The sequence below is a fragment of the Macaca nemestrina genome, chromosome 8 (assembly GCF_043159975.1).
Source record: "Macaca nemestrina isolate mMacNem1 chromosome 8, mMacNem.hap1, whole genome shotgun sequence".
Taxonomy (NCBI): Eukaryota; Metazoa; Chordata; class Mammalia; order Primates; family Cercopithecidae; genus Macaca; species Macaca nemestrina.
The window spans coordinates 111520166-111533158 of record NC_092132.1 but is presented as its reverse complement, the minus strand read 5'-3'; positions in this window follow the sequence as shown (position 1 = coordinate 111533158).

Below are 12993 nucleotides of genomic sequence, written 5' to 3'. Positions count from 1 at the left end.
CATGAACTTTGCTGTTTACAGGTTCTGTGTAATTCAGAATGCTTTGTACTTAGAAAATAATTTCTAGGTTTATCTTGTTTTGCAGTTTTCATGTTTTAACAATTGCCCACCATTTAGAACACTCAGTTTTTTATTATTTAATAGTAAAATTTAAACATATCTAATAATAATTTGCCTTAGTTTGATTAATAAATTATATCAAAAAATTTGGGGATAGAAAGAGGCTTTTTTTCCCCCTTGTATTATTTTTAAAACTTTTTAGATGAGCTGGACGAAACCTTAGTACATTGGAGCTGGAACTGTATTGAGTACAGCCCCACCTCTGAAGCCTTATATTCATGTCTTAAGTACTATTGATTGTTCTGTGAATTGTTGTTAGTTTCATATTTGACATTGTAGTAATCCACCTTGCATTTTAGTCTTTGCAAAAAGGATATTGCTAGGTATATTCTTCTTTCTGATTGAGTATTGAATTTACATTTTCACAATTTCATTCTTTGTCATTATAATCCAAAAACGATGTCCACATCGGTCTTGGAACTTCTCACTTCAAAAATGAAATACAGATTTAGCAATGTTGTACATAATGATGTCCAAGCATTTTTCCACCTGTTTACTGAGTTTTCCAACCATTTACTATGTGTTGAGGTTGGTGGGTTTTCTTGCTGTTTTTCTGAGGTGAATGACTTCTTAAAGAGCCTCAGTAAGAAATTTCAACTGAAATCACAAAACCATAAAGTCCAGGAAACCACCAGAAGATGGATTTTTAGTGTTTTTGAAATCTTGTATTTCCTTTTGATATCACTTACTCATTTTAATTTTACGACTGCCAACTTGTTATGGTATTAACTATATGTATGTGTTTATATGTATGCATATAAGATATGTATATGTATATGAAGAATAAAGTTAAGATTTGGTCAAACTATATTTTCCCATTCAAGTACAAAAATGTTTTCAAGGCTGCAAAAAGTGTACAGTTGTTAAACAAGTTGTAAATAAAGACTTGTATAAAAATTCAGCTTAGATTTCTTTTTTCTGCTCTTAAACTGACAAATGTACTTCATAATTGGTGATATTCTTCCACTTTCCTTTGACACTTGCCATTGTGTCCTATCAATTTAAAGATTATGTCACTGGCTGGGAGCAGTGGCACATGCCTGTAATCCCAGCACTTTGGGAAGCCAAGGCAGGCAGATCACCTGAGGTCAAGAGTTCAAGACCAGCCTGGCCAACACAGTGAAACCCCATCTCTACGAAAAATACAAAAATTGGCCGGGTACAGTGGCTCATGCCTGTAATCCCAACGCTTTGGGAGGCCGAGGCTGCCGGACTACCTGAGGTCAGGAGTTCAAGACCAGCCTGGCCAATGTGGTGAAACCCCGTCTCTACTAAAAATGCAAAAATTAGCCAGGCTTGGTGGCACACATCTGTAATCCCAGATACTCAGGAGGCTGAGGTAGGAGAATTGCTTAAGCCCAGGAGACAGAGGTTGCAGTGAGCCGAGATTGCTCGAGAGTGCCACTGCACTCCAGCCTAGGTAACAGAGTGAGACTCCATCTCAATAAATAAATAAATAAGCAAGTAAGTAAATAAATAATCCAAAAATTAGCTGGGCGTGGTGGCATGCACCTGTAGTCCCAACTACTTGGGAGGCTGAGGCAGGAGAATTGCTGAACCCAGGAGGCAGAGGTTGCAGTGAGCGTAAGTCAGAAGTATTCTTTGGGTTTTTTCCAGTACTGGTGGTAGATTTCATGTTGATTTAGGCTGGTATTTTATGTTTGTAAGCTGATTAGCCTTTGAGGATAAAAATGAAACATGACTGCTTCTCTCTAGAGCTAGCACATTGCCATGATTGATTTTGCCAGAGTATGGTATTCTTTGTGAAAACTTAATGTCACAACGTAAAGCATTGTTGACACCGTATTTAGGCAATAAATGCACTTTTCCTGCCTTCTTAGATCCTTACAATTTATCCTTTTCCCCCAGCTATCTCCTAATCATTGAAATCTGGCATCTTTGGTGTTCTTTAAAATGGTAGTAGCAGAATGGAAGTTGATTATATTTACATTAAATATCAACTTGTTAGTTTCAAAGTGAAGTTAGCAGCAAAATAAAACTAGTATACATTTAGCCAAAATAGTACCCATTTTAATGTCAGAAAAATAAATACAAGTTTTCTTTCCTCATTTGCTTGGAGATACCCATATTAAGCATTAAAGTTCACAATGGAAGTTATGGTGATGCACAACTGTAGTCCCAGCTACTCAGCAGGAGGATCACTTGAACCCAGGAGGTCGAGGGTGTAAGTAAGCCAAGATCATGCCACTGCACTCCAGCCTGGGCAACAGAGCAAAACCATGTAAAAATAAGTGTTTCCTGGCCGGGCGCGGTGGCTCAAGCCTGTAATCCAGCACTTTGGGAGGCCGAGACGGGCGGATCATGAGGTCAGGAGATCAAGACCATCCTGGCTAACACGGTGAAACCCCATCTCTACTAAAAAATACAAAAAAAAACTAGGCGGGCGAGGTGGCGGGTGCCTGTAGTCCCAGCTACTCGGGAGGCTGAGGCAGGAGAATGGTGTAAACCCGGGAGGCGGAGCTTGCAGTGAGCTGAGATCCGGCCACTGCACTCCAGCCTGGGCGACAGAGCCAGACTCCCTCTCAAAAAAAAAAAAAAAAAAAGTGTTCCCCAGCCAAAGGCCTGCCAGGTTTGCCTTAAATATATTTTTGCTACTGTTCTGATTATCTATTGCTGTATCACAAACCACTCCAAAACCTAGGGTCTTCAAACAACCTATTATCCCTCCTGAGTCTGGAGACAAGCTCAGGCTCCGCTGTTCTCAGATGTGATCTCCCATTTGGGTGTGGTTAGGTTAGATGACGTGTGAGGCCAGAGTCATCTGAAAACTTGCTCTCCCACATGCCTGGCACCCAGGCTGATATGGATGGCACCTCCAAGGCGCATTGGAGATTTCCACACAGCTCATGCTAGGACTTGTTTAGATTTTCTCACAAAATGACTAGGTGAGTTATTCCACGCAGCCAACTTTCCCTAGAGCAAGAGTCCTAAGAGACCCAGGTGAATGCTTTGCAGCTTCTTATACCCAGCCTTGGAAACCACATGGCATCACGTCTCTTATTTGTCAAAACTGTCGTGGACAAGACCAGGTCCATGGGGTGACAGAACACACTGCAATTCTCAGTGGTAGGATGACCAGGTTACACAGCTGCCACTCTGGACTCGAAGGAAAATGTCTGTTATGAGGACCATACTTCTGAAGTAAACTCTTTCCCCATTTTCTCATTTCTATGCCAAGCATGTTCACGGTACACAACAGTCAGGTACATGACTTCAGTGTGAACAAAACCTGAGGTAGAAACTGAATTTGTTCACACTGAAATCTGGTAGGTTCGAAGCCACAACTAACACTCATACTTCTTTTGGTAGGTATCTAACTGCACGTAACATAAGCTATAAAAAAGTTATATATATAATGTCGGCCGGGCACGGTGGCTCGTGCCTGTAATCCTAGCACTTTGAGAGGCCGAGGCAGGTGGATCACAAGGTCAGGAGTTCGAGGCTAACCTGGCCAACATAGTGAAACCCTGTCTCTACTAAAAATACAAAACTTAGCTGGGTGTGGTGGCACGCACCTGTAGTCCCAGCTACTTGGGAGGCTGAGGTGGGAGAACCACTTGAAACCAGGAGGCAGAGGTTGCAGTGAGCCGAGACTACGCCATTGAACCCCAGCTTGGGTGAGCGTGAGACTCAGTCTCAAAAAAAAAAAAAAAAAAGTTATATATAAAATATTAAGTACCCTGGTGCCTAATTTGAGGGACTTTATTTATTCATAAGACAGGGTCTCATTCTGTCACCCAAGCTAGAGTGCAGTGGCACAAACAATGCTCACTGTAACTTCAAACTCTTGGGCCCAAGCAATCCTCCTGCCAGCTTATTTATTTATTTATTTATTTATTTATTTATTTATTTATTTTCCAAGACAGAGTCTTGCTCTGTTGCCCAGGCTGTAGTGCAGTGGTGTGATCTCGGCTCACTGCAAGCTCCACCTTGTGGGTTCACACCATTCTCCTGCCTCAGCCTCCCAAGTAGCTGGGAATACTGGTGCCTGCCACCACGCCCAACTAATTTTTTTGTATTTTTAGTAGAGACAGGTTTCACCATGTTAGCCAGGATGGTCTCCATCTCCTGACCTCATGATCCGCCCACCTCTGGGATTACAGGCTTGAGTCACTGCGTGGCCCACCCCCCCGCCTTTTTTTTTTTTTTTTTTTTTGAGACAGGATCTCATTCTGTTGCCCAGGCTGGAGTGCAGTGGCATGATCTTGGCTCACTGCAACCTCCACCTCCCAGGTTCAAGAGATTCTCCTGCCTCAGCCTCCCAAATAGCTGGGATTACAGACATGTGCCACCACTCCCGGCTAATGTTTGTATTTTTAGTAGAGATGGGGTCTCCCCATGTTGCCCAGGCTGGTCTCAAAACTCTTAAACTCAAGGGATCTGCCTGCCTCAACTTTCCAAAGTCCTGGGATTACAGGTGAGCCACCGCACCCAGCTTGGGGGACTATATTTTAAGGATATTGTCCAAAATATGAATACACATGTGTGTGTGGTGATGAACTGTTCATACTCCCAGTTAAGGTTTGCTCAGGCCCCTTTGTCATTCCTCTAGTCCCTCCAAGCTCCCACATACTCACCCCCATTTCTCGACAATGATTCTGCTTTCTGTCACTAGATTATTTGGCATAGTCTATAATGTTATGTAAATGGAATCATATAGTACGTACTCATTTTGCCTGAGTTTTCTTTTACTCAACATAATTATTTTGAAATTTATCCATGCGAGCAGCCAGGCGTGGTGGCTCACGCCTGTAATCCCAGCAATTTGGGAGGCCGAGGAGGGCGGATCACGAGGTCAGGAGATCGAGACCATCCTGGCTAACACGGTGAAACCCTGTCTCTACTAAAAATACAAAAAATTAGCCAGGCATGGTGTCGGGCACCTGTAGTCCCAGCTGCTCAGGAGGATGAGGCAGGAGAATGGTGTGAACCCGGGAGGCGGGGCTTGCAGTGAGCCGAGATCGCGCCACTGCACTCCAGCCTGAGCGGCAGAGCAAGACTCCGTCCCAAAAAAAAAGAAAAAAGAAACGTATCCATGCCATATGCACCCATAGTTCATTTCTTTTAACTGCTGAGTAGGACCCATTATATGGGTATTACTATGAATGCACAACCTGTGCATTTGCCTGCGGTAGACATTTGAGTTGTTTCCAGTTTGGGGGCTGTTACAAATAAGTCACTTTAAATGTTTGTTTACAAGCATTCCTGTGAACATTTGCTTTCATTTCTCTTGGGTAAACACCTAGGAGTGGAATAGGTAGGTCATATGCTTAATTTTTTATTTTTTATTTTTTATTTATTTGTTTATTTTGAGACGGAGTCTCACTCTGTCCCCAGGCTGAGGTGCAGTGGTGCGATCTCGGCTCATTGTAACCTCTGCCTCCCGGGTTCAAGTGATTCTCCTGCCTCAGCCTCCCAAATAGCTGGGATTACAGGCATGTGCCACCAAGCCCAGCTAATTTTTGTATTTTCAGTAGAGAAGGGGTTTCACCATGTTAGCCAGAATGGTCTTGATCTCCTGATCTCATGATACACCCGCCTCAGCCTCCCAAAATTCTGGGATTACAGGCCTCAGCCACTGTGCCCAGCCTGTGCTTAACTATGTCACCCAGGCTGGAGTGTAGTGGTGAGATCTTGGCTCACTGCAACCTCCCCTTTCCGGGTTCAAGCGATTCTCCTGCCTCAGCCTCCTGAATAGCTGGGATAACAGGAGGCCGCTACCACACCTGGCTAAGTTATAATTTTTTAGTAGAGACAGAGTTTTACTATGTTGGCCAGGCTGGTCTCAAACTCCTGACTTCAGGTAATCCATGCACCATGGCCTCCTGAAGTGCGGGATTACAGGCATGAGCCACCACATCGGCCATTTTTAACAAACTGCCAAACTATATTATGAACTGGTTGTATATTTTACATTCCCAACAGCAGTGTAGGAGACTTTCAGCTCCCTCACATCCTTGCCGATACTTGGGTCCATCTGTTTTATTCTAGTCATTCCAGCAGGTGTGAACTGGTATTACTGAGGTTTTGATTTGGTCAGTCTGTTTCATTTTGGCCACTCTAATGGCATATAATGATATCTTGTGGTATTAATGTTCATCCCTCTTGATGAACATTTCATGTTCTTATTTGCCATACATATATATTTTGATGGAATTATTGTTCAAATTGTTTCCCATTTTTATTGGGTTTATTTTTCTATTATTGATTTTGAAAGTTCTGTATGTATTCTAGATGAAAGTTCTTTATGGCTGGATGTGGTGGCTCATGCCTATAATCCTAGTACTTTTGGTGGCCAAGGTGGGCAGATCATGAGGTCAGGAGTTAGAGACCAGCCTGCCCAACATGGTGAAATCCTGTCTCTACTAAAAATACAAAATCAGCTAGGCGTGGTGGCACATGCCTGTAATCCCAGCTACTCAGGAGACTGAGGCAGGAGAATTGCTTGAACCCAGGAGGTGGACATTACAGTGAGCTGAGATCACGGCATTGCACTCCAGCTCTGGGCAACAGAGCAACATTCCATCTCGGAAAAAAAACAAAACAAAAAAAAACAAAAAAAAAAAACACCTTATTAGATAATTGATGTGCAATATATTTTCTCCCAGTCTGTTGCTTGGCTGTCTATTTTCTTAGTAGTGTGTCTTTCAAAGTGCAGAATTTCTTAATTTTCGTCTTGGATCTAACAAACCTTTTTCTAACCTAAGGTCACAAAGATTTCCTTTTTGTGTGTGTGTGCTTTTTTTTTTTTTTAGAAGTTTCATAATGTTGGCCGGGCGCGGTGGCTCAAGCCTGTAATCCCAGCACTTTGGGAGGCCGAGACGGGCGGATCACAAGGTCAGGAGATCGAGACCATCCTGGCTAACACGGCGAAACCCCGTCTCTACTAAAAAAAAAACACAAAAAATTAGCCGGGCGAGGTGGCGGCGCCTGTGGTCCCAGCTACTCGGGAGGCTGAGGCAGGAGAATGGCGGGAACCCGGGAGGCGGAGCTTGCAGTGAGCTGAGATCTGGCCACTGCACTCCAGCCTGGGTGACAGAGCGAGACTCCGTCTCAAAAAAAAAAAAAAAAAAAAAAAAGTTTCATAATGTTATATATTACATTTAGGTTTATTATCCATTTCGGCTTAATTTTGGTATGTAGTGTAAAATATGGATTGAAGTTTCTTTGCTTTCTTTTTATTTTGTGTGTGGGTATATAAACTGTTCCAGCACCATTTGTTGAAAAGTGGAAATTTGTTCCACTGAACTGCATTGTACATGTTTGTTGGAAGTCAATTGAGTATAATGTGTAAGTCTATTTATTTCTGGATTCCTTTTTGGTTCCATTGATCTATATTTGTATCTTGACACCAGTAACACCCTACCTTGATTGTGGTAGCTTTACAAGAAATGTTGAACTCACATAGTGTGAGTCCTCCAATTTCTTTTCCTTTTCAAACTTGTTTTTGTTATTTGGATTCTTTGCCATATGAATTTTATAACCAGCTCATCAACTTGTATTTTTAAAAAGTTGAAATTTTGGGCCGGTCGCAGTGTCTCACGCCTGTAATCCCAGCACTTTGGGAGGCTGTGGCGGGCAGATCACGAGGTCAAGAGATCGAGACCATCCTGGCCAACATGGTGAAACCCTGTCTCTTCTAAAAACACAAAAATTAGCTGGGCGTGATGGTGGGCACCTGTACTCTCAGCTACTCAGGAGGCTGAGGCAGGAGAATCATTTGAACCCAGGAGGCAGAATTTTCAGTGAGCCAAGATTGTGCCACTGCACTCCAACCTGGGCTACAGAGCAAGACTCAGTCTCAAAACAAAACAGAACAAAACAAAACACCCTCTCAGTACTACCTTACCTAAATCTTGCAAATTTTTACATACTACGTTTTTCTTTTTATTCAGTTCAGAATATTTTCTTTTCTTTTTTCTTTCTTTTTAGACGGAGTTTTGCTCTGTCGCCCAGGCTGGAGTACAGTGGCACAATTTTAGCTCACTGCAACCTCCCGGGTTCAAGCAATTCTCCTGCCTCAGCCTCCCAAGTAGCTTGGTTTACAGGCGCCCACCACCATGTCTGGCTAATTTTTGTATTTTTAGTAGAGACAGGTTTTCACCATGTTGACCAGGCTGGTCTCGAACTCTTGGCCTCAGGTGATCTGCCCACCAAGGCCTTCCAAAGTACTGGGATTACAGGGGTGAGCCACTGCACCTGGCCCCATGCTACCCACTTTTAAGTGATCATATCTCACAAGAACTCACTGTCTACCTGGAGGACAGTACCAAGGGGGATGGTGCTAAACCATTCGCGAGAAATTCACCCCCAAGAGCCAATCACTTCCTTCTAGGCCCCACCTGTGAGACTGGGGATTACAATTCAGTATGAGATTTGGTCAAGGACACAGATCCAACTCACATCCGTGTGTTAGGCCATTTACCTTTAATACAATTGTTTGTATCGCCAGTTTAAATCTGCCATCTTGCTATTTGTTTTCTATTTGTTCTATCTGTTCATTGTTCCTTTTTTCCTTTTTTGCCTTCTTTTGGAATAATTGAGTATTTTTTAGTATTCCATTTTATCTCCTTTGTTGATATATTTGTGATAACTCTTTGTTGTGTTGTTTTAGTGGTTGCTTTACGGTTTATAGTTTACATGTTTAACTTACCACAGTTTGCTTTCAAGTGATATTGTACCCCTTCAAGTGTAGTGTAAGAGCCTCCAACAGTATATCTTCATTCTTCCTGCCCATGCTTTATGCTACTATATTTTGAATCTACAACTGTTATTTAAACCCATAATACACTTTTGTTTTGCTTTAAGCAGTCACTAAGCTTTTAAAGAGGACTGCATAAGAATAAAAATATTATATTTTACAATATAGTTACCATTTCTGTTGCCCTTCTTTTGTGTAGATCCAGATTTCTGTTTCATATCATTTTCCTTCTGCTTGAAGGATGTCCCTTAACGTGTTTCGTACTGAAAGTCTACTAATGATGAATTCCTTCAGCTTTTCTATAACTTGAAAAGTACTTTGCCACCATTTTTGAAACACATTTTCACTGGGGGTTTTCTTTCAGTTGTTTAAAGGGGTTGCTCTAGTTTCCTCCGCCTTGCATTTTTTCTATATTTCGTTTTTCTTTCTTTCTTTCTTTCTTTTTTTTTTTTTCAGACGGAGTCTCAACCTGTCGCCCAGGCTGGAGTGCAGTGGCGTGATCTTAGCTCACTGCAACCTCCTCCTGGGTTCAAGTGATTTTCCTGCCTCAGCCTCCCGAGTAGCTGAGATTACAGGCATGCGCCACCATGCCTGACTAATTTTGTATTTTTGGTAGAGACAGGGTTTTGCCATGTTGGCCAGGCTGGTTTCAAACCCCTGACCTCAGGAGATCCACCTGCCTTGGCCTCCCAAAATGCCGGGATTACAGTAGTGAGCCACCGCGCCCGGTCCTCTGTGTTTCTTGTCTATTGCTATGAAAGAAATTGCGGCCAGGCGCGGTGGCTCACTCCTGTTATCCCAGCACTTTGGGAGGCCGAGGCGGGTGGATCACGAGGTCAGGAGCCCAGGACCATGCTGGCCAACATGATGAAACCCCGTCTCTACTAAAAATACAAAATATTAGCCAGGTATGGTGGCGGGCGCCTGTAGTCCCAGCTACTTGGGAGGCTGAGGCAGGAGAATTGCTTTAACCCGGGAGGCAGAGGTTGCAGTGAGCCGATATCATGCCGCTGCACTCCAGCCTGGGGGACAGAGGGAGACTCCGTCTCAAAAAACACAACAACAAAAAAGAAATTAATCCCCAAGTTGACCACATAAAAGAACACACATTTATTGGCTTACAGTTTCTGTGGCTTGGGAATGCAGACGCTGCTCAGCTGGTCCCTCCAGCTCAAACTTTCTCACAAAGCTGCAATCCAGATGCCTGTCCTGGCTGTAGTCATCTCAAAACTAGACTAGGATCTTATTTTCTCAGGTGAATTCCTAGAAGGGACTCTCTTCCCATCGCTTCCCCCCTAGCAACTAGCATGGGGCTAAGGACAGATAATACTTGTCAGCTGCCACCCACTCCCAGACCCCTACCCTCCCCCATAGGTCGTAAGCCTTGGGGATCAGAATTCCCAACTCCTCAATGCGATCATTGCTGCTGAACCTCCGTCTCCTTTCAACTGAAGATGATCCATTAAAAATTGGAGCAGGAACCTGAAAACACATATACCCCATGACCCAGCCACTCCACTCCTACATATATGCCCAACAGAAAAGCACGCGTGTGTTCACTAAAGCTCATATATTAGCATGTTCACAGTAGCACTGTATATAAGGGTCAAAACTGGAGACCACTCACATATCCATTAAAGTAAAATGGATAAAGAGGTTGTGGCACATCCATAAAATAGAACGCTACTCAGAAGTGACAGCAAATGAACTGCTGTTACATACAACACTGGTAATTCTCGTAGATATAGTATTGAACAAAAGCCAGACACAAAAATGGATGCAGCATGGCCTATACATATAAAGTTCAAAAACGAGCAAAACATAATTACCCTTGGGGGAATGCCTGGGAGGGGACACAAGGACAGCTTGGTCAGTGGGAATATTCTGTAATTTGGTGCAGAGGGTGTCATGAGAGTGTCTTGTTTGTGATCATTTGTGTAGCTGTTGACTTACAATTTGTATTTTTCTATATATGTGTTATACTGTCATTAAAATATCACATAAGAATGAGGGAAGACTGGCTGGGCATGGTGGCTCACACCTGTAATCCCAGCACTTTTGGGAGGCCAAGGCAGGCGGATCACCTGAAGTCAGGAGTTCGAGACCAGCCTGGCCAACGTGGTGAAACCCCATCTCTACTAAAAATACAAAAAATTAGCCAGGCATGGTAACAGACGCCTGTAATCACAGCTACTTGGGAGGCTGAGGCAGGAAGAAATACTTGAACCCCAGAGGCGGAGGTTGCAGTGAGCAGAGATCGTGCCATTGCGCTATAGCGTGGGCAACAGAGGAAGATGCGGTCTCAAAAAAAAACACACAAAAAACAAAAAACCAGAATGAGGGAAGACGTTAAATAGAATACGAGATGAGTTAAGCAAATTACCTTCACTCACACTCCCATACTCCTGCAAGGGTGTCTACAACTTTGGTACCAGGCATGTTCAACACAACTGCCAGAGTGTGCCTTGGTACAGCCTCTTTGAAAAAGGAACTTGGCAATATGTGTCAAAGCCTTAAAAAAATTTCACTAGCCCAAAGAAGTAATCCTACCTGCAGAAAGGTCTTGTATGCATAAAGGGGCATGCCACATTACATAGAGAAAAATAAAAAATAATCTCCATGTCCAGCAATAAATAGTTAAATAAAATTTGGAATGTTCCTCCAGATGGGATGTTGCATTTACAATAAATAACATGAGGATATGTCAAGTGACAAGTAGGATGCAAAATTGTATATAAAATCTAATTATCACAATGTAAAAATATGTGTAGAAAAACCTCTTAGGATGAAATACACAAAAATATTACTGACTTTTGATAAGGAAAAAACAAACAAACAGAAAAACAAAAACAAAAAGCCAGGTAGAATGGCTCACTCCTCTAATTCCAGCACTGTATTTATTTTTTTGAGACGGAGTTTCATTCTTGTTGCCTGGGCTGGAGTGCTGTGGCACCATCTCGGCTCACTGTGACCTCCGTCTCCTGGGTCCAAGCGATTCTCCTGCCGCAGCCTCCCAAGTAGCTGGGATTACAGAAAAAACAAACAAAAAAACAAAAACAAAAAGCCAGGTAGAATGGCTCACTCCTCTAATTCCAGCACTGTATTTCTTTTTTTTGAGATGGAGTTTCATTCTTGTTGCCCGGGCTGGAGTGCAGTGGCACCATCTCGGCTCACTGTGACCTCCGCCTCCTGGGTCCAAGCGATTCTCCTGCCGCAGCCTCCCAAGTAGCTGGGATTACAGGCACCCACCTCCATGTCCAGCTAATTTTGTATTTTTAGTATAGGTGGGGTTTCACCATGTTGGTCTGGCTGGTCTCTAACTCCTGACCTCAGGTGATCCACCCACCTCGGCTTCCCAACGTGCTGGGATTACAGGCGTGTGCCACTGTGCCAGGCCAGTCCCAGCACTTTAGGAGGCCAAGGTGGGAGATGTCTCGAGCCCAGGAGTTTGAGACCAGCCTGGGCAACATAGCAAAAACCCCATCTCTATAAAAAATTTAAAAACCAGGCATGATGGTGCATGCCTATAGTCTCAGCTACTGGGGAGGCTGAGGCAGGAGGATCACTTGAACCCAAGAGGCAGAGGCAGCAGTGAGCTGAGATCGCACCAGTGCACTCCAGCCTGAGCGACAGAGGGAGACCCTGCCAAAAAAAAAAAGCTGGGCGAAGGGAAGATCTGCTTCCAAGTTCACTTACATCACTGTTGGCACACTTCAGGTCCTTACCAACTACTGGCCAGATATGACAGTTTCCTGCCACATTGGCCTCTGCATAGTGCAGTTCACAATATGGCCATTTGCTTCCCTCAAAATGAGGGCTCCTAGAGACGTAAGGGCAGGAGCAGCGGGGCAAACATGGTGGAAGTCACAGTCTTGCAATCTCAGGGTGGCGTGCTATCACTGTCGCTATTTTTTTTTTTTTCTTTTTTGAGACAGAGTCTCACTCTGTCACCCAGACCGGAGTTCAAGGCATGATCATAACTCCTTGCAGCCTCAAACTCCTGGGATCAAGTGATCCTCCCACATCAGCCTCCCAAGTAGTAGGGTCTACAGGTCTGGCCACTTTTGCCATATTCTATTCATTAGAAGCTGGTCATGAAGTCAACCCACACTCGAGTGGAGGGGACTTTACACGGGTATGAATTCCAAGAG